Raw genomic sequence first — 23,468 nt, 5'->3', positions numbered from 1 at the left:
GCACAGAACGCTTTCGAGGGGGCTAAGACCGCATTGGCCAATGCCACTATGCTGGTACACCCTAGGGCTTCAGACCAAACGGCCCTCACTGTGGACGCCTCCGACGTCGCGGTAGGCGCCGTCCTCAAGCAGCGGGCACGTTGGCATTTTTCAGCAGGCAGCTGCGAGCCCCCGAAGTTAAATACAGCGCTTTTGACAGGGAGCTCCTTGCGCTTTACCTAGCGACCCGCCATTTTCGATATTTCTTGGAGGGGCACGCTTTCACTGCGTTCACCAACCACAAGCCGCTAACTTTCGCCTTGCCCAAGGTTTCTGACCCTTGGTCTACCTGACAACAACAGCACCTCGCCTACATTTCCGAATTCACACCTGATATTCGGCATGTGGCAGGTAAGCTAAATGTTGTGGCCGACGCGTAGTCCCATCCCGCGCTACGTGAAGTTTCAGTGCTCAGTCTCGGCGTGGATTACGAGGAGCTAGCAGCCGCCCAGCAGGCAGTATGGAGATTTATCGCAATGCTGAATCAGGACTGAAGCTGGTCAAGGTGCCATGCGGCAACTCCGGCGTGCGGGTCCTTTGTGATATCTCCACCGGTAAAGTCCGTCCGATTGGCCCGCTCGCTTGGCATCGTCGTGTTTTTGACACCATCCACAGCCTAGCGCACCCGACCATTCGCACCACCTCTGCTTTGGTCGCTGTGAAGTTCGTTTGGCATGGGTTAAGGAAGCAGGTCGCCGCATGGGCCCGTTCCTGCATCCCGTGCCAGACCTCCAAAGTGCAGAGACAAGTGCACCCGCCGGTCCAGGATTTTGCCGTCCCGGACGGCAGGTTCCTGCACATCCATGTAGACCTGGTAGGTCCCTTGCCTTGTTCACGCGGGGCAACCCACTTACTGACTATCGTAGACAGGTTTACTTAAGTGGGCGGAGACAATCCCATTGCCGGATACCTCCGCTGAAGCATGCTCGAGGTAGTCCATTGGATCGCTCGTTTCGAGGTCCCCTCGCATATTACCACCGATAGGGGGGCCCAGTTCACGTCTTCATTGTGGTGTGGTATGGCACAGCTGTACGGCGCGAAGCTGCACCAGCCTACCGCTTATCACCCGGAGTCTAACGGGTTGGTCGAGCGGTTTCACCGGCACCTTAAGTCGGCGTTAAAAGCCAGACTCACCGGCCCTGATTGAGTCGCCCAGTTACCATGGATCCTCCTCGGCATCAGAACAACGCCTAAGGAGGACCTCAAAGCCTCCTCAGCCGAGTTGGTTTATGGTTCAGTTTTACAGGTTCCAGGGATTTCTTGCCCGTTTTCTTGACCTCCGGACCAGGTGTTTCCAAACTCACAGTTGTTAGCGGACCTTCGCGAGCGGGCGCGCGCTCTGGTCTCGGTTCCCACTTCCCACTCCCCGGCATGGGATTGTGCTTATGTTTTTCTCCGTAGAGACGCTCATCGCTCGCCGTTACAGCGGGTGTACGAGGGTCCGTACAGGGTGCTGAGTACTGGTGTTTCGGCGTTCACGTTGGACATGGGTGGAAAGGAGGAATTCGTCTCCGTGAGCCGCCTTAAGCCTGCACACGTCGACGAGGATAGCCCAGTGACCGTGGCCACTCCACGGCATAGAGGACGTCCACCGGCCGTTTTGCCGCCCTCTGCACCTGTTTCCTCTGGTCATGTTTCTACGGTTCCCTTTGTTACGCCCGTCCCTCGTTCGCGTTTTTCGCGTCCCTCCGATACTGTTTTACCGGTCCCAAATGTTACGCTCGCCCCTCGACCTCGGACTACGCGTTCCAGTCGAACCGTCCGTTTACCCGCACGTTTCCATACCACGGATTCAGGGGGGGGGGCCCCATGTAGCGGTGCCTGCTAGCACACGCAGATATCGAACCCGGCGTTCGGAAGCCGCGGTCACGTGACTCGGGAGGGGCTGTTGTTTTCGCGCGGTTTTTCCCCTGCGCGTGTTCGTTGCGCGCTGACCACCAATGTGGCCAGACGTATCTGTTAAACCTGTATGCTGCCATGTGAACTTTCGAATAAAGTATTGTTGAAAACTCCAGGAGTCGTTTATCAGACCACTAAATAGGAGTAAAATTAGGCCATTCGACCCATTAAATCTATTGCACCATTCAATCATGGCTGATCTATATCTCCCTCCTAACCCCATTCTCCTGCCTTCTCCCCATAACCTCCGACACCCGCACTAATCAAGAATCTATCTATCTCTGCCGTAAAAATATCCACTGACTTGGCCTCCATGGCCCTCTGTGGCAAAGTATTCCACAGATTCACCACTCTCTGATGAAATATATTCCTTCCTAAAAGAACGTCCTTTAATTCTGAGGCTCTGACTTGTCATCCTAGACTCTCCCAGTACCATGGATGCTGTTAGGCAAATCTTTCTGTCCTTCCATCCCTTCTTTCACCCGGTCTCGGAAACATTCCTACAGCATCCCCTGATGCAAGGCCTTGTGTCTCACCCCGTCAACAAGCAGCTGCAATAGCGTGTAGCACCACCTAGTGGTGGGGCTGGGAAGTCAGAACCCTCGTCATTGGTCAGCACTGTCACGTGACCGCGGGGGTATGTTTGCGAGCTTTTAGTTAGTTATCAGCGCTCCGCCCAGCGACAGGAGCTGTGTCCTTTAGCCAAACTAGGCATGCGGTTTTACGAGTTTCTGTTTGTTTTGTTGTGTGCGGTTTTGGTCCCCTAATTTGAGGAAGGACATTCTTGCTATTGAGGGAGGTTTACAAGGTTAATTCCCCGGATAGCGGGACTGTCATATGCTGAGAGAATGGAGCAGCTGGGCTTGTACACTCTGGAATTTAGAAGGATGAGAGGATATCTTATTTAAACATATAAGATTATTACGGGCTTGGACACACTAGAGGCAGGAAACATGTTCACGATGTTGGGGGAGTCCAGAACCAGGGGCCACAGTTTAAGAATAAGGGGTAAGCCATTTAGAATGGAGACGAGGGAACACTTTTTCTCACAGAGAGTTGTGAGTCTGTGGAATTCTCTGCCTCAGAGGGCGGTGGAGGCAGGTTCTCTGGATGCTTTCAACAGAGAGCTAGATAGGGCTCTTAAAGATAGCAGAGTCAGGGGATATGGGGAGAAGGCAGGAACGGGGTACTGATTGGGGATGATCAGCCATGATCACATTGAATGGCGGTGCTGGCTCGAAGGGCCGAATGGCCTACTCCTGCGCCTATTGTCTATTGTTTTTTGTGAATAAATACTATTTTTGCTCAACCTGCCTGGTCTCACTACAAGCGAAGCTTGCTTCAGGGGTTAACGCTAACACTAGCACAGAGAAGTTGCCAGGCCGTCAAGGGTCCAAGCAATGCTCATACTGCATTCAGGCCATGATCTGGATGAGTGGCATTCAGAGTCTAATCCGTGGGTTTGCACAGTATAATAATCAATCACCCAGTCAGGCCTACCAGTTGAGGACAGATTAATTTGATCAACAAAGTGCCCATGAGAGTTCATCACTCTTGCTGAAGTAGCAATGAGGCCACCTTGATGTCAGCATGAAAAAGTGCGGCGTGGCGAGAGAAAATGCTGGATGTGACCACGCCAGCCCTCCTGCCACCCCCCTGCCATGTAATCGACTATGGAGTGAATGGGAGGGATGCTGGACTATCTCACCGTTCCATCTCGCTGTTCTCCGAGCTCTGTTTACTGATGACATTTTGTGACTGAGGCGGCATGGTGGCGTAGCAGTAGAGTTGCTGCCTTACAGCGCCGGAGACCCGAGTTCGATCATGACTACAGGCGCTGTCTGTAATTAATTGTACGTATACTGTCCCTATTGTGTGCTGGAAAGTGTTATGGGCCTGTCCCACTTACTCTACTTTTTTGGCGACTTTGGCCGTCATAGGTCGTCACAGGTCGCCGAAGATGTTAAACATGTTGAAATCCAGCGGCGATCAGAACAAGGTAGGACTCTTTGGGCGATTACACATGACCATACAGGCTTCACTCCGCGACATGTCGCCAGGGTGTCGCCTGTATGGTCGTGAGTCGTCTCCTCAGTCACCCAAAGAGTCGTAGCGTCTTTCTGGCCGCCTCTGAATTTTCAACATGTTGAACATTTTCGGCAACCCGCAACGACCTATGACGGGTGCCAGCAGTGGCCGAAAAAGTCGCGTAAGTGGGACAGGCCCATTAGTGTACTGGTCGGTGAGGACTTGGTGGGCTGTAGGGCCTGTTTCCGCATGGTGTCTCTAAACTAGACTAAACTAGACTAAACTAGACCAAACTAAACATGCAGACTTTTGTTTTGTTCATTTTGCAGATAATTGTGGACGCAGTACAGATCATGAGGCATTTATATCTCACGCTGCCTCGGCAAGGCCAGCAGCATAATCAAGGACGAGTCGTACTTTGGTCACTCCCTCTTCTCCCCTCCCCTATCAGGCAAAAGGTATAGAAGTGTGAAAACGCACACCTACAGATTCAGGGACAGTTTCTTCCCAGCTGTTATCAGGAAACTGAAGGATCCTATCAACAGCTAGAGAGTGATCATGGCCTACCTCATTGGACAACTTTAATCGAACAACTAGAGAGCAGTCCCAAACTATCTCTAAACTAAAATTAAACTAAACTAAACTCTAAGATCGGCCCACCAAGTCCATCCAGACCATGGGGATCGCCTGTTCACACTAGTTCTATGGTCTGAAGAAGGGTTTTGGTCCGCAACGTTGCCTATTTCCTTCGCTCCATAGATGCTGCTGCACCCGCTGAGTTCTCCAGTATTTTTGTCTACCCACACTAGTTCTATGTTACTTTTGGCATCCCCAGGCTCTTCATATTGTTCCCTCGTTATTGGTTTAGTTGTCATTCCACTCCACAGCTAACCTAACTTTCAGGTTGTGCTGGATTAACTCAACAGGCCAGGCGGCATCTCTGGAGGACATGGGTATGCGATGTTTCAGGTTGGGTCTGAAGAAGGGTCCCTGAAACACCATCCATCCATGTTCTCCAGGGATGCTGCCTGGCCCGTTGAGTTACTCCAGCAGACTGACACAAAATGCTGGAGTAAGTTAGCGGGACAGGCAGTATCTCTGGAGAGAAGGAATGGGTGACCTTTTGGGCCGAGACCCTTCTTCAGACGCTCTGTAACTAATTCATGTTGTTTCCAGTATTCTGTGTTTTCCTGTTGTTTGCACTTTAAACCTGAAATGTTGCTTTGTTTCAGTGCATCCACCTAGTGTTGCTGTGAGATGCAGTGTGTGCTTGCCACACAGAACATAATGTACGTACAAGTGAGTGGTGTAATGCGAATCTACTAGAGTACACTTGCAGCTATGGTAATATTGATCCCTGTTCAGTACTGCAGCAGGGTATCAACGTCATTTTTTATTTAGTTTAGAGGCTTTTAATTCAAGATACCAGCACTTTTAATTCAAGGTAATTGGGAGAGAAAGTGAGAAAGAAAAGACAATTGAGTAAGGAGTCCGTGATTGCACGGCTATTTCTTGAGCAAGGGCCTTGTGCAGACGTACAAAATGCTTGGGTAACGTTTCCGGTCGAGACCCTTTATAAGTTCATAAGTGATAGGAGCAGAATTAGGCCATTCGACCCATCAAGTCTACTCCTCCATTCAATCATGGCTGATCTATCTCTTCCTGTCCAACCCCATTCTCCTGCCTTCTCCCCATAACCCCTGACCCCTGTACTAGTTAAGAATCTCTCTATCTCTGCCATAAAAATATCCACTGACATGGCCTCCACAGCCTTCTGTGGCTATTAATTTCCCAGATTCACCACCCTCTGATGAATGAAATTCCTCCTCATCTTCCTAAAGGAACGTCCTTTAATTCTGAGGCTATGACCTCTGGTCCTGGACTCTGCCACTAATGGAAACATCCTATCTATCCAGGCCTTTCACTATTTGGTAAGTTTCAATGAGGTTCACCCCCTCATCCTTCTAAACTCCAGCGAGTACAGGCCCAGTGCCGTCAAACGCTCATCATAGGTTAACCCACTCGTTCCTGGGATCATTCTCGTAAAGCTCCTCTGGACGCTCTCTAGAGCCAGCACATCCTTCCTCAGATATGGGGCCCAATATTGCTCACAACATTCCAACTGCGGTCTGACTAGCACCGTGGAGAGTTTCAGCATTACATCCTTGTTTTGATATTCTAATCCTCTTGAAATAAATGTTAGCATTGCGTTTGCCTTCCTTACTACCGATTCGACATGCAAATTAACTTTTTGCAGACCCTTTTTCAGACTTCTTCTTTCTCCACACGAAACGTCACCCATTCCTTCTCTCCAGAGATGCTGCCTGTCCCGGCTGATTTACTCCAGCATTTTGTGTCTATCGTCGGTGTAAACCAGCATCTGCAGTTCCGTCCTACACACTGTAAAATGCCTGTCATCTGCATTTTGTGCAGGGAAATGCAGGGATACTTTCAGCTACAGATGTAAACATAAAAAATGAAAATGTTTGATTTGTACAACGGCCTTCATCATTTTTCCAATGTGCACCTCAGCTGACAACATGTGTATTGATGCAGGAAACACAGCAACAAATTGGCACATAGCTTGCTCCCATAAACAGCAAGGAGAGCATAAGGTCATAAGTTCATACGTAATAGGAACAGAATTAAGCCATTCGGCCCATCATGTATACTCCACCATTCAATCATGGCTGATCTACCTCTCCCTTCTAGCCCCATTCCCCTGCCTCCCCATAACCTCTGACACCCGTATCGCCTATCTCCATAACGCCTATCAATGCCCTCCATGGATGATGCTTGACCTGTTAAGTTACTCTAATACAGGGGTCAGCAACCTACGGCCCCCGGGCCGAATGCGGCTCATAACCTGAAATCATCTGGCCCGCAGGCGGATTGTTTCCCCCGTAATCATCCGGCTCGCCGAGTGTCCCGAGCAGCAGCCAGGCGTCCAGAGCAGCAGCCGTGCGACCCGAGCTCTGTCTGTACCGCATCTTGCGCAAAGTCGCCGGCACGGCCGTGCACCTTCTGTGAACACATTGAAGAAAGAACTGCAGATGCTGGAAAAATCTAAGGTAGACAAAAATGCTGGAGAAACTCAGCGGGTGAGACATGCAAGGATTGCATGAGGCTGCCTCACCCGCTGAGTTTCTCCAGCATTTTTGTCTACCTGTGAACATGTGATTTGATGCCTGCCATCCGGGGCGGGATGGAGGCAGGACCCATGTGTGCACGTGATAGATGTGGCCCGCCATCCACTCACAGACATGTGTCCTGGCCCCTATGCAGAACAAGGTTGCCGACCCCTGCTCTAATACTTTTGTAAACCAGCATCTTCAGTTCCTTGTTTCTACCCAACATTAAATGATGGACTCTGCTGGAACAGATGCCAGCACAACCTTGCTAATCTACTTTAATGAATCGGAAGGGGCTGCAGATGCTGGTTTACACCGATGATGGACACAAAATGCTGGAGTAACTCAGCGGGGCAGTCTGTATCTCTGGAGAGAAGGAATAGGTGACCGAGTTTGGGGCCGAGACCTTTCTTCAGACTGAGAGTCAGGGGATAGGGAGTCTAGAAATATGGAGGGTTAAGATGTGAAAATGACAAATCAAAACAGATGATGGTAAGGAAATGTAGAATGGTTCATCATTAGCTATGGGGAAAGTGACAACGAGGCATACAATCGGCACAATTAATCAAGAGGATAGTGAAACTAGTCCGAGAACTAGGGTGGGGAGGGACGGAGAGAGAGGGAAAGGAAGGGTTACTTGACATTAGATAAATCAATATTCATACCTTAATGATACCTACTTGAATGACGATGACTGAGGAATAAATACTGGTCAAGGGCAAACTAAACTAAACTAAACTAAACTAAACTAAACTAAACTAAACTAAACTAAACTAAACTAAACTTTCACAACCCAAACCGGGTATCTTGCAATCTCACACACTCACACTCATTCTCACTCACAAACACTTACTCTCTTGCACAACCTCTTACACCTTCTCTCCCTCTCTCTCTCTTCCACCTTATCTCTCTCTCTCTCTCTCTCTCTCTCTCTCTCTCTCTCTCTCTCTCTCATCTCATCTCGTCTCTCTCTCTCTATCGCCTCTCTCCTTCTCTCTCGTCAGTCTCTATCGCGTCCTCTCTCTCTCTCTCTCTCTCTCTCTCATATCTCTCTCTCGTATCCTCTCTCTTTCATCTCCCTCACACCTTCTCTCCCACACACCTTCTCTCCCACACTCACATCTCTCTCTATCTCACCCTTCTGTCACACATCTTCTCTCTCTCACACCCTTACATTTCCTACCTTACAAGTGCACCATCTCTCTTGCACTTTTACTCTTTCTCTTGCACCTTCCCTCTCTCTTGCACTTTTTCTCTCTCACTTTCTCTCTCTCGCTTTTTCACACCTTTCTCTCTCTCTATCTTGCAATTTCTCTCTTTCTCTCTCACTCTCTCTCTCTCACTCACACATAGACACAGGTGCATCTGAACACAAACATGTGCAGACTCACATACAGGCACAAACATATGCTGATGTGTCCACTGGGTGGCGCCGACAATGGCTGCCTCGCCAACAGTCTGTCTCGTCCATTCCATCTTTGTTGTTTTAGTAGTATGTTAAATGGATTTTTTCATGTTCTTTAGCTTGTTTTATGTGGGGGTGGGTTGGGGGGGGGGGGGTGTTGGGGGAAACTTTTTTGAATCTCTTACCTCGACAGAGATGCGATTTTTTTCCGTTTTGTATTTCCGTCCGCACTGCGGCCTAACATCATGGAGTTGGTGGCCTCTGCTGGAGACCGACTTCGGGAGCTCCAAGCCACAGGAGCTTCGACCGCCCCGATCACGGGAGCTTTAATCGCCCTGACGCGGATGGTTCGACTGCCCCGACCGCGGGAGAATAAAGAGGAAGAGGATTAGACTTAATTTCCTTCCATCACAGTGAGGAATGCGGGGAATCTGCTGTGGTGGATGTTTATGTTAACTTTTATGTAGTTGTGTGTCTTGTTGCTTTTTTTTAGTATAGCTGTGTGGTAATTCGAATTTCACAGTATCTTAATCGGTACATGTGACAATAAACTGAGCTTGAAACCTTGAAACCTTGTTTCAAATGCATGCACACTTGAAAACGCATATCCTGTGCACTTTCCTTCCTTGTTTTGGTCCCTGAATTTGAGGAGGGACGTTTTTGCTGTTGAGGGAGTGCAGCATAGGTTTACAAGGTTAATTCCCGGGATGGCGGAACTGTCATATGCTGAGAGAATGGAGCGGCTAGGCTTGTATACTCTGGAGTTTAGAAGGATGAGAGGCAATCTTGTTGAAACGTAAGATTATTAAGGGTTTGGACGCGCTAGAGGCAGGAAACATGTTCCAATTGTTGGGGGAGTCCAGAACCAGGGGACACAGTTTAAGAATAAGGGGTAGACCATTTAGAACTGAGACTAGGAAACACTTTTTCACAAAGAGAGTTGTTAGTCTGTGGACTTCTCTGCCTCAGAGGGCGGTGGAGGCTGGTTCTCTGGATACTTTCAATAGAGAGCTAGATAGGGCTCTTAAAGATAGCGGAGTCAGGGGATGTGGGGAGAAGGCAGGAACGGGATACTGATTGGGGATGATTTCATCTTGGTGGCCAAAGAAGCCCACACTAGCTGCATCACAGACCAATGGTGGGACCCAGGCTCATGTTGTTGGGGTGGAGGGAACTGCACCGAGGAGCCCCCTGCAACCTGCTTCTCTCACGGTTCACAGACTCGCCAGCTGCCTGCCCCTTCTCCGGGGTTACGTCCGCGCCCGGGTGGATTTCCGTGACCGCTAGGCACCGCAGGGGGTTGAATGCATCCTTGACAAGGATTGTAACACAGTTGTATAGTAATTTATTTAGTATATTTGTTTGTCTTGTATTATGATGGTGGGTTCTGTTATGTTTTTACTGTACCGTATTCATTATTTTAATATTTGAAAAAATATTTTTAATTATAAAAAAAAGGGTCAGGATGTGATCGACTGGAGTCACTACAGTGCTCCTCTTTCAACACCACTTTTAACATGGCACAGCGGTAGAGTTGCTGTCTTACAGTACCAGAGACCCGGGTTCGATCACGACCATGGGTGCTGTCTGCATGGAGTGTGCACATTCTTCCTGTGACCGGTTCCCTCCCACAATCCAAAGATGTGCTGGTTTGTAAGTTAATTGGCTTGGCATAATTTTAAATCGTCCCTGGTGTGTGTTGGATAGTGTTAGTGTGCAGGGATCACTGGTCAGCACGGACTCGGTGGGCCGAAGGGCCTGTTTCCGTGCTGTATCTCTAAATTAAACTAAACTAAACCACATGATATAAGATTGGTAGAATTGAATTGTAAGACTGAAAGGGGATGAATCACTCATTTTGCCGTTGGTGGCATCATCCAATTTGTACCAGGTCCCTTCTCTTTCCTTGCGGCTTTGCATTCTTTCCCAGTTTTCAATCAATTCCCTTTGAAAGTTGTTATTGAATTGGTGTTCATTGAAGGAAATTAAATATTCTTCCTTCAGCACAAGCAGTCATGTTGGACAATGGCAGGTTTTGTAGCTGCTGATCTCCGTCCAGAAGAATGAATGATAGTGTTATAACAACCGGCACATCACAGTTAAGCATTATCAAAATGGATGCGTTATCCTGATAGACTGCAGTGATGGGAAACTGGCCTTCATCAGCTCATATGCACATAGCTGCCGTTGCCTGAAAACCTCTGGTGTACACGGGCGGCATGGTGGCATTTTGGGCGGCATGGTGTCGCAGCGGTAGAACTACTGCCTTACAGTAGGTATGTTACAATACTTACCTTCAGCGGCGCTGCAATTCTGCCACTGTGTGTGATTTTGGCGCCTTTGAGGGGGGGGCGGGGTTAAAACGCGTTTTTTTTCCTACCTTGTCCTGGATTATATTTGGTTGGAGTGCAAGCTTTTGCTGAAGAATCTTTCCGACTGGCGTTCTGTGTATTTTTTTTTTTTTAATCGCCCGACTCGTTCAGCGCTGGAGTCATTTTAAAATCAGCTTCTAAAGCCGTCAACGCCGACATCGGGGACGGATTTCATGTAGGTGACAGGTAAAAGAAAGCTGTTTATTTTTATGTATAAAAGTGGTCCTTAAGATGTCTTTAGTTCACATTTTAATTTGCGAAACGGTGATTTAGTCCCCATACCAACCGGTAGTGTTTTTCATGCCGATATGGGGAACTAAATCACTGCTAACCGCAACGTTCCAAATGGTCGCATTCCAGAAAAACCCACTCGCGTTGATTTAAATGGCCATTAATTTACAGGTTTTAAACATTAAATTCCTTCTATTTGGCCTATAAATTGGATTTAAAAATTGTGTTATATCATGAATTCATGTGTGAATGTTATTTGGACACTTAGGCTATTTAAAAATGTTAATCTATTCTTAAGAAATTGATAGGTTTAGATCTAGCAATTGAATTTTGTGATTAGCTACAATTAGGTAACTAACTAATTATATGCTTTAATTTCAAGTCATCTAAGTAAGATTGTTTCATATTTGTTTCAGAATGCTTCAATCTATAATAACTGAAATTTTCTTTTAGTTCTCTTAATTTTTAAGAAAGTTATGGCCATTTGACTGTCCTCGATCACAGCTTTTGTGTTAAGTCAATGGAAAAGCAAAAGGGAACAAGATGCTAATTTCCGAGTATGAAAATGGCCATAACCTTTTTAATACTAAAGATATGAAAGTGAATTAGGTGACAAATTAAACTTCTTGTTATGCTTTATCTGATGGGATAAATTACAGACTTGATTTTGTAAATCTCAAAATTTTGTAACATTGCTACTTACAGCGCCAGAGACCCAAGTTCGATCCTGACCCCGGCTGCTGTCTGTACGGAGTTTGTACATTCTCCCCATGACCTGCGTGGGTTTTCTCCAAGATCTTCGGTCTCATCCCACACACCAAAGGTGTACAGGTTTGTAGGTTAATTGGCTTGGTATAAATGTGAAATTATCCCTAGTGTGTGTAGGGTAGTGTTAGTGTGCTGAGATCACTGATCGACGTGAACTCGGTGGGCCGAAGGGCCTGTTTCTGTGCTGTATCTCTAAACTAAACTAAACTAAACTACTGATATGAGCAGCTATGGGAACGTAACTGAGGAAGGACGTGTTGGCTCTGGAGAGGGTCCAGAGGAGGTTAATGAGAATGATCCCAGGAATGAGTGGGTTAACATATGATGAGCGTTTGACAGCACTGACCTGTACTCGCTGGAGTTTAGAAGGATGAGGGGAAGGACCTCATTGAAATTTACAGAATAATGAAAGGCCTGGATAAAGTGGATGTGGCGAGGATGTTTCCACTTGAGTTTAGAAAGAGTTTACAAAGTGGAAATAGGCCCTTCAGCCCATCACGTCCATGCTCACCAGCGATTCTAGTACTATCCTACACACTAGTCACAATTTACAATTTTACTGAAGCCAAGTAGCCTACAAACCTGTACATCTTTGGAGTGTGGGAGGAACCCGAAGCACCTGGGGAAAACCCACGCAGGTCACGGGGAGAACGTACAAACTCCGTACAGACAGCACACATAGTCAGGATCGAACCCAGCACTCTGTACGGTGCTGTAAGGCAGCAACTCTACCGCTGCACCACTGTGCCACCTCTTGAGAATGCTTGGGAACTTGAGTATCAGCAAGGCATGTTAAAACAACCTGTTAAAATCAATGTTTTCATTTGTAGACAAAAAATATCAGTATGCATATCTCTCCTTGCTAATCGTCGACTGCTTATGCATTTGAAGGTCCTATCTGCCTGATTTAATTAATATATTTTGTATTTTAAAGTTTAGTAATCTTTTTAGTTTTATTTAGTTTTAGTTTAGAGATATAGCGCAGAAACAGGCCCTTCGGCCCATCATGTCTGTGGCGATCGCCGACTTTTTTGTAATGTTAAAAATTAAAAAAACGTGAAAATCTAACTTTTTAGAAGTGGCGTACCATGATTAAGTAAAGCGCTGATTAAAATGATAGGTATTAGATGAGGATTAAAAGCTTTAAGGAAACAATAGTTATTTTCTCCTCTAATTTTTCAGAAAAGAGATTGTAGATTGCTTGGTTGCATTTATTCTGCACCCCATTTGCAGTTGGATGCATCTCTGCTTGTTAATTTTGTGTGTACGGCACAAACTGTGCACATAGTGATGGTGTCTGTGGGTGCTAATGGAGTGTGTGTTCACTTTAGTCTGGGCTTTTAAAGCAGCTCGTCACTGTGAATGGTTGAGATGCAGAGTTGGACATTAATGCATCTCTAGTGTTTAGAGCTTAGAGTTTAGAGATACAGCGTGGAAGCAGGCCCCTCGCACCACCGAGTCAGGTGCTGTCTGTTCGGAGTTTGCATGTTTTCCCTGTGACAGCGTGGGTTACCTCCGGGTGCTCAGGTTTCCTCCCACATGCCAAATATGTGCCGACCAGCGATCCATGTACACTGCCATTATCCTGCACACTGGGGGGCAATTTACAATTTGTAACAAAGTCAGTTAACCTACGAACACTGTACGTCTTTGGAGCGTGGGAGGAAACTGGAGCACTCAGGGCAAACTCACGCAGGTCGCAGGGAGAACGCACAAACTCCGTACAGACAGCACACGGAGTCAGGATCGAACCCGGGCCTCTGGCACTGTCAGGCATCGACTCTACCGCTGCGCCACCGTGCCACCTGCAGTGTTCTCTAATGGCAGTGAACATTTTCCGAGGATGCTGGTGGGAAACATTTTTCAAAGTCGGGATGGCTTTCATTTTCACATCGGATTAATTTTCAATGGTTTAATTGTTCAATAGTTTCTTTATTATCACCTATATCAAGGTGCAGTGAAATGCACTTGTTTTCCAATACAACTCAGCAAGACATACAAATGCACAATCATCCCAGTTAGTACAGAATGTACAGAACAGCCCATTGAGTCCGAATGCAAGAGGTGCCAAAGATAGACACAACATGCTGGAGTAACTCAGCGGGACAGACAGCATCTCAGGAGAGGTGGAATGGGTGATGTTTCGGGACGAGACCCTTCTTCAGGCTGCGAGTGACAACAAGGCATACAAACAATAAACTGAATCAGGTGGACAGTGAATCAAGAGGCCACTTTGGCACCATTTTTACAGTCCCAGCTGCAACTGGTCAGAAATGCGTGCCTGCTGCAGCTATAGCAGTGCCTGAGGTAATTCATGTCTTTCAATGGATTACAGCCCAGCAAGCCATCAGCCAAGTGACAACATCAGGCCTGTAGTAGATGTCAGGCCAGGAGTAGAAGACAAAGCAGCAGAGGGAACCCATCGCCAAACCCAACTTTGGTTAAATCTGTACAAAGATTTGCAGGGTGGCTGGTGGGTCAGTGGGTGTCAGGTGAGAAATATCACAATTTAGTTTTAGAGATACAATGTGCCGACCAACGATCCCTGCCCACTAAGACTATCACCTCACACACTTGGGACAATTTTACATTTATACCAAGCCAATTAACCCACAAACCTGCACGTATTGCGTGGGAGGAAACCGAAAATCTCAGAGAAAACACACGCAGGTCATGGGGAGAACGTACAGCCAGCACCCTAGTCGGGATCAAACCCGGGTCTCCTGCACTGCATTTGCTGTAAGGCAGCTTACAGTTGCACCACTTTTGTTGCGTGCTAACCAGTCAGCGGAAAGACAAGACATGATTACAATCGAGCCGTCCACAGTGTATAGATACATAATAAAGGGAATAATGTGAAAATGTGTTTGTGTGTGTGAACCAGGTGTTGATGCTCAGGTGAAGTTCCAGCTGAACTCCGTACAGACAGCACCCGTAATCGGGATCGAACCCGGGTCTCCAGCGCTGCATTCGCTGGAAGGCAGCAGCTCTACCGCTGCGCCACTGTTCTATGTTATATGTGTTGTATGATCTTGTTAAAATAAGCTGGTTCATGCCAGAATCCTGAAAGAATGCAAGGACAAAGGGCAGATGTCCAAGGAGCCTGTGTTTCATGACGGTTTTGTCAATGTATACACCAGTGGCCAGCCCTGTCAACCCTCCATTGTCACATAGCAGTTCCACTTCACACAGCGCACAACTTGCAGTCAGTAGATTCTCTCGCTACATTCCCTCAAGCGTAGTTAGAAGGGGAAACTCGATTAATTTTTTCCAGCCAATTCCTGGAATGCCACAAACAACACTAAGGGTGGCACGGTGGTGCAGCTGTAGAGTTGCTGCCTTACAGCGCCAGGGACCCGGGTTCCATCCTGACCCGAGTGCTGTTGGTATGGAGGTTGTACGTTCTTCCCTGCATGGGCTTTCTCCGAGCTCTTCGGCTTCCTCCCACGCTCCAAAGACGTACAGGTTTGTAAGTTAATTGGTTTGGTATAAATGGAACATTGTCCCTAGTGTGTGCAGGATAGTGTTAATGTGCGGAGATTGCTGGTTGGTGTGGACTGTGGACTGAAGGGCCTGCTTCTGTGCTGTATCTCTGAACTAAACTAAACTAAACTAGGCTAAACACTAGGTGGACAACAATGCTGGAGAAACTCAGCGGGTGAGGCAGCATCTATGGAGCGAAGGAAATAGGCAACGTTTCAGTCTGAAGAAAGGTCTCGACCTGAAACGTTGCCTATTTCCTTTGCTCCATAGATGCTGCCTCACCCGCTGAGTTTCTGCAACATTTTTGTCTACCTTCGATTTTCCAGCATCTGCAGTTCCTTCTTAGACTAAAAACTACGCATGCTTAACACTAAATGTTATGCTTCCAGCCTCTTTAACATAGGCACAATCAGCCACAATCTCAGTGTCACAGTCATGCAGCATGGAACCAGGCTCTTCAACCCAACTGGTCTGTGCCGACTAAGATGTCCTACAGACAGCACACATAGTCAGGATCGAACCCAGCACTCTGTACGATGCTGTAAGGCAGCAACTCTACCGCTGCACCACTGTGCCACCTCTTGAGAATGCTTAGGAACTTGAGTATCAGCAAGGCATGTTAAAACAACCTGTTAAAATCAATGTTTTCATTTGTAGACAAAAAATATCAGTATGCATATCTCTCCTTGCTGATCGTCGACTGCTTATGCATTTGAAGGTCCTATCTGCCTGATTTAATTAATATATTTTGTATTTTAAAGTTTAGTAATCTTTTTAGTTTTATTTAGTTTTAGTTTAGAGATATAGCGCAGAAACAGGCCCTTCGGCCCATCATGTCTGTGGCGATCGCTGTCTTTTTTGTAATGTTAAAAATTAAAAAAACGTGAAAATCTAACTTTTTAGAAGTGGCGTACCATGATTAAGTAAAGCGCTGATTAAAATGATAGGTATTAGATGAGGATTAAAAGCTTTAAGGAAACAATAGTTATTTTCTCCTCTAATTTTTCAGAAAAGAGATTGTGGATTGCTTGGTTGCATTTATTCTGCACCCCATTTGCAGTTGGATGCATCTCTGCTTGTTAATTTTGTGTGTACGGTACAAACTGTGCACCTAGTGATGGTGTCTGTGTGGGTGCTAATGGAGTGTGTGTTCACTTTAGTCTGGGCTTTTAAAGCAGCTCGTCACTGTGAATCGTTGAGATGCAGAGTTGGACATTAATGCATCTCTAGTGTTTAGAGCTTAGAGTTTAGAGATACAGCGTGGAAGCAGGCCCCTCGCACCACCGAGTCAGGTGCTGTCTGTTCGGAGTTTGCATGTTTTCCCTGTGACAGAGTGGGTTACCTCCGGGTGCTCAGGTTTCCTCCCACATGCCAAATATGTGCCGACCAGCGATCCATGTACACTGACATTATCCTGCACACTGGGGGGCAATTTACAATTTGTAACAAAGTCCGTTAACCTACGAACACTGTACGTCTTTGGAGCGTGGGAGGAAACTGGAGCACTCAGGGAAAACCCACGCAGGTCGCAGGGAGAACGCACAAACTCCGTACAGACAGCACACGGAGTCAGGATCGAACCCGGGCCTCTAGCGCTGTCAGGCATCGCCTCTACCGCTGCGCCACCGTGCCACCTGCAGTGTTCTCTAATGGCAGTGAACATTTTCCGAGGATGCTGGTGGGAAACATTTTTCAAAGTCGGGATGGCTTTCATTTTCACATCGGATTAATTTTCAATGGTTTAATGGTTCAATAGTTTCTTTATTATCACCTATGTCAAGGTGCAATGAAATGCACTTTTTTTTCCAATACAACTCAGCAAGACATACATATGCACAATCATCCCAGTTAGTACAGAATGTACAGAACAGCCCATTGAGTCCGAATGCAAGAGGTGCCAAAGATAGACACAACATGCTGGAGTAACTCAGCGGGACAGACAGCATTTCAGGAGAGGTGGAATGGGTGATGTTTCGGGACGAGACCCTTCTTCAGGCTGCGAGTGACAACAAGGCATACAAACAATAAACTGAATCAGGTGGACAGTGAATCAAGAGGCCACTTTGGCACCATTTTACAGTCCCAGCTGCAACTGGTCAGAAATGCGTGCCTGCTGCAGCTATAGCAGTGCCTGAGGTAATTCATGTCTTTCAATGGATTACAGCCCAGCAAGCCATCAGCCAAGTGACAACATCAGGCCTGTAGTAGATGTCAGGCCAGGAGTAGAAGACAAAGCAGCAGAGGGAACCCATCGCCAAACCCAACTTTGGTTAAATCTGTACAAAGTATTGCAGGGTGGCAGGTGAGAAATATCGCAATTTAGTTTTAGAGATACAAGGTGCCGCCCAACGATCCCTGCCCACTAAGACTATCACCTCACACACTTGGGACAACTTTACATTTATACCAAGCCAATTAACCCACAAACCTGCACGTATTGCGTGGGAGGAAACCGAAAACTCAGAGAAAACACACGCAGGTCATGGGGAGAACGTACAGCCAGCACCCTAGTCGGGATCAAACCCGGGTCTCCTGCACTGCATTTGCTGTAAGGCAGCTTACAGTGCACCACTTTTGTTGCGTGCTAACCAGTCAGCGGAAAGACAAGACATGATTACAATCGAGCCGTCCACAGTGTATAGATACATAATAAAGGGAATAATGTGAAAATGTGTGTGTGTGTGAACTCTTGGCACCAGGTGTTGATGCTCAGGAGAAGTGCCAGCTGAACTCCGTACAGACAGCACCCGTAATCGGGATCGAACCCGGGTCTCCAGCGCTGCATTCGCTGGAAGGCAGCAGCTCTACCGCTGCGCCACTGTTCTATGTTATATGTGTTGTATGATCTTGTTAAAATAAGCTGGTTCATGCCAGAATCCTGAAAGAATGCAAGGACAAAGGGCAGATGTCCAAGGAGCCTGTGTTTCATGACGGTTTTGTCAATGTATACACCAGTGGCCAGCCCTGTCAACCCTCCATTGTCACATAGCAGTTCCACTTCACACAGCGCACAGCTTGCAGTCAGTAGATTCTCTCGCTACATTCCCTCAAGCGTAGTTAGAAGGGGAAACTCGATTAATTTTTTCCAGCCAATTCCTGGAATGCCACAAACACCACTAAGGTTGGCACGGTGGTGCAGCTGTAGAGTTGCTGCCTTACAGCGCCAGAGACTCGGGTTCCATCCTGACCCGAGTGCTGTTGGTATGGAGTTTGTACGTTCTCCCCTGCATGGGCTTTCTCCGAGCTCTTCGGCTTCCTCCCACGCTCCAAAGACGTACAGGTTTGTAAGTTAATTGGTTTGGTATAAATGGAACATTGTCCCTAGAGTGTGCAGGATAGTGTTAATGTGCGGAGATTGCTGGTTGGTGTGGACTGTGGACTGAAGGGCCTGCTTCTGTGCTGTATCTCTAAACTAAATTAAACTAGGCTAAACACTAGGTGGACAAAAATGCTGGAGAAACTCAGAGGGTGAGGCAGCATCTATGGAGCGAAGGAAATAGGCAACGTTTCAGTCTGAAGAAAGGTCTCGACCCGAAACGTTGCCTATTTCCTTTGCTCCATAGATGCTGCCTGACCCGCTGAGTTTCTGCAACATTTTTGTCTACCTTCGATTTTCCAGCATCTGCAGTTCCTTCTTAGACTAAAAACTATGCATGCTTAACACTAAATGTTATGCTTCCAGCCTCTTTAACATAGGCACAATCAGCCACAATCTCAGTGTCACAGTCATGCAGCATGGAACCAGGCTCTTCAACCCAACTGGTCCGTGCCGACTAAGATGTCCCATCTAAGCTAGTCCCACCTGCCAGTGTTTGGTCCATATCCATCTGAACCATGTACCTGTCCGAATGTTTTTTCAATGTATTTTCACATAGGTTTAAGGTGAGGGTGAAAATATTTAATCGGAACATGACGGGTCATTTTTTCGTTGGGAACAAGCTGCTGGAGGAAATTGTTGAGGTAGGTACTATCTCAACATTTAAGAAACATTTAGACAGGTATATGGATAGGACAGATATAGAGGGATATGGGCCAAACGCAGGCGGGTGGGACTAGTATAGATAGGACATGTTGGCAAGTGCGGGCAAGTTATACACAGTTCTACGCTGTATGACTATGAATCTATGACTATGAGACCATTTTACATAGCTCTCTATCTCTTTCCTGTAATCCATCTCATCATTGTTTGTGATCCGTCTCACCACTGGGGTGTCATCTACAAACTTGTACCAGCACATGTTTTGAAGACTACTATGCCTTGGCAATACAAATACTTAAATAGTTTCTTCTTAAATAGAAACATGCTTCATTCCTAATATGTCTGGTACGGGTGGCTCAGTGGCGCAGCAGTAGAGTTGCGCTTGCATTAGGTATGTTACAAAACTTACCTTCAGCGGCGCTGCAGTTCTACCACTGGTCATGTGCGCGACTTTGGCGCCTTAGGGGGGGCGGGATTAAAATACCGTTTTCTCCTGCCTGTCCGAGATATATTTTCTCGGGCTTCTACCTGATGCTGAAAATTCATTCTGACTGCCGTTCTCGGAATTTTAAAAAAACCGCCGTTGCCAAAACCTGTTTTATTTGCAGAAAAGATTTTACAGACTGCAAATATTTAATTTAAGCCCAGGGGAGCAGTTTAATTCTTGTTGTTATTGTTAACAAATACCTGTGTGTTTTTCTACAAACAGATTCATTGGTTGATTACGATAACACACTTCCTCCCTCAAGGACTTCGGCAGTGAGTGAAGTAATAACTGTTACACGGTTTGAAATCACAGAGCTTTAAAATCTTCACGTAGTCACTCACGTGACTCCGAAGTAAAATAGTAAGATTAAACGAGAATTTACCAGTTTGAAGTTTGATCTGTATTTTATGAGGAGTTACGATGAGGGATTACGTGCCCTCCGCTCCCACCCTCAATAATATGGGTCAAACTGATAACTGATGTCTCCTTTTCTTTACTATGTTTATTTCAATAACTGTGTCTATCTGTGATTCCACACCGCTGCTTTGAAGTATGCCGCGCAGGCATGCTGAGCGGGTTCTTCATGTAATCCCTCATCGTAACTCCTCATAAAATACAGATCAAACTTCAAACTGGTAAACTCGTTTAATCTTACTATTTTAGTTTAGTTTAGAGATACAGTGCAGAAACAGGCTCTTCTACCTACCGAGTCCGAGCTGACCTGTGTTCCCTGCACACTATTATACCCAAACTCGGGACAATTCACATCCAAAGCCAATTAACATACAAACCTGTACATCGTTGCAACGTGGGAGGAAACAAGAGCACACGGAGGAAAACCAATGTGGTCACAGAGAGAACGTTCAAGTACAAATTTAAATTTCAAGTTCAAGTTCAAATTTATTGTCACATGTACTAGCTAGGGTACACTGATATTTGAGTTACCATAAAGCCATACTAAGTAAAAAGCAACAAGACACACAGCCACACAAAATAAAATTTAACATAAACATCCACCACAGTGGAATCCATATTCCTCACTGTGATGGAAGGTAATAAAGTTCAAACATCTTCCTCGTTTGTTCACCCGTGGTCAGGGCTGTTGAACCCTCCGCAGTCGCCGCTGTCGACGGTCCGATGTCCAAAGCCCTCGCGTCGGAATGATGGAAACTCTGGCGTCAGGACGAATCGGAACAATCTGCGGGATGGAGCTCCCGAGTCGGCCTCTTCTTACTGGAAACCGCGGCTTCACGGTGTTAAAGTTCACAGGCCCCGAGGTTGGAGCTCTTCACAGGCGATCCTCGGCAATGGATCACAGGCTCCGCGATGCTAAAGTGCCGGGCGGTCTTCAGGAAAGGCCGCACCACTCCATGCTGTTAGGTCGCTGGGGGAGGACGGAGATACAATACAGAGAAAATCGCATCTCCGTCGAGGTAAGTGATTGAAAAATTGTTACCCCCGATCCCCCCCCCCCCTCACCCCCACATAACACAAACGAAGAAACACTACAACATACTTTTAAAACATACATAAAATAATAAAAAACAGTAGAAGGGACAGACAGACTGTTGGCGAGGCGGCCAGTGCTGCTGGCGCCACCTTGTTGACACTGATTATTTGGGGACCTTCCTACATTTTGTTTTTGCTGAAAAAAAGATATTTATTTCATTGGAATACAACTTGCCTCCAGCGGGTTAATGAGCAAAAGTCCTTGTTTACCGCAGCCGGAGACTTGCAGACGTCCATGGGCGGAGAGTGAGAGTGAGAAAGACATTCTTGCCATAGAGGGAATACAGAGATGGTTCACCAGACTGATTCCTGGGATGTCAGGACTTTCATATGAAGAAAGACTGGATAGGCTCGGCTTGTACTCGCTAGAATTTAGAAGATTGAGGGGGGATCTTATAGAAACTTACAAAATTCTTAAGGGGTTGGACAGGCTATATGCAGGAAGATTATTCCCGATGTTGGGGAAGTCCAGAACAAGGGGTCACAGTTTAAGGATAGGACCGAGATGAGAAAAACATTTTTCACACAGAGAGTGGTGAATCTGTTGAATTCTCTGCCACAGAAGGTAGTTGAGGCCAGTTCATTGGCTATATTTAAGAGGGAGTTAGATGTGGCCCTTGTGGCTAAGGGGATCAGGGGGTATGGAGAGAAGGCAGGTACGGGATACTGAGTTGGATGATCAGCCATGATCATATTGAATGGCGGTGCAGGCTCAAAGGGCTGAATGGCCTACTCCTGCACCTATTTTCTATGTTTCTATGTTTCTATGAACGTACAAACTCCATTCAGACAGCACCCATAGTCGCCATCGAACCAGCAGCAACTTCACCACTGCGGCACAGGAATGTCCCTTGCTCCACATACTTACTATTGTGCTTTTGTGTTTGCTGATCATTGGTGCAAAAAAAATTCCAACCACCGCTATCTTTGCAGTAGCGTTTCTGGTTCCTGACACAAAGACAATCTGTTACAAGTCCAGGGGTCTAATTTGCTTCTGAGAGTTCTCCAGGGAAAAACAAAATAAAACCTCCTTCCTCTGCTTTTATTCTGGGCATCCACATGGAATCTACAATGTGACCCTTCACCAGTAAAATCTAAAAGTACCGATCCTGAGTTGATAAAAGTTTTCTCCATGAGCCAACGTTGGCAGCTCCTTTCAAAGTGGAACAATGTGATCTGACTGCACCACAGGCTTCACAGCTGATCCTTGAACTGTCTTACAACAAATGCATCGAAGCTGGCTCCACCCGGAAATAGCTACCGACTTTTCATGCTGTTCGTCATTTTGTACAGCTCGGTGAACACATTGCAGGAGACGGCAGCAGCGGTTCATCTTTTGATGTCCTCCATCCCCATATCCCTCCTGCCGCGTCCAATTTGCAGCGCTGGTACATTGGGTGGATGCATCATGTGCACAGCTGGCACTCACGCCAGCGTCAATGGACCACAGTCACAGGTGAATAAGGTCATCCTCACCTCAGTGAACGTGTGGTGGCAATGGTGGCTCATTCCTCAGAGCCGCTGCCTTGTAGCTCCAGAGACCCTGGTTCAATTCTGACCTCCGGTGCTATCTGTGCAGACTATGCATAGATCATGGAACATAGAACATAGTGCAGTATAATAGTACATAATAATATCATAAAACATAATGACATAATAGAACATAGAATAGTATAGCACCGTGACGCAGCAGTAGAGTTCCTGCCACCGGAGACCCAGATTCCATCCTGACTACGGGCGTGTCTGTACGGAGTTTGCACGTTCTCCCCATGACCTGCGTGGGTTTTCTCCAAGCGCTCCGGTTTCTCCCCACAATCCAAGGACGTACAGGTTTGTCGGCTAATTGGCATTGATGAAAATTGTAAATTAACCCTAGTGTGTAGGATAGTGCTAGTATACAGGGATTGCTGGTCGGCACGGACTCGGTGGGCCGAAGGTTCATTTTCCACGTTGTGTCTTTAAACTCAACTAAGCCCTTTGGTTTAGGAAGGAACTGCAGATGCATGTTTAAACTGAAGATGGACACAAAACACTGTGGTAACTCAGCGGGTCAGGCAACATCGCTGGAGAAAAGGAATAGGTGGCGTTTCAGCTTCTTCAGTCTGAAGAAGTGACTTGCCCTTTAGTTTAAGAAGGA

This window comes from Amblyraja radiata, chromosome 1, assembly GCF_010909765.2.
Source record: "Amblyraja radiata isolate CabotCenter1 chromosome 1, sAmbRad1.1.pri, whole genome shotgun sequence".
In the NCBI taxonomy this organism is placed as follows: domain Eukaryota; kingdom Metazoa; phylum Chordata; class Chondrichthyes; order Rajiformes; family Rajidae; genus Amblyraja; species Amblyraja radiata.
This window is presented reverse-complemented; position numbering follows the sequence as displayed.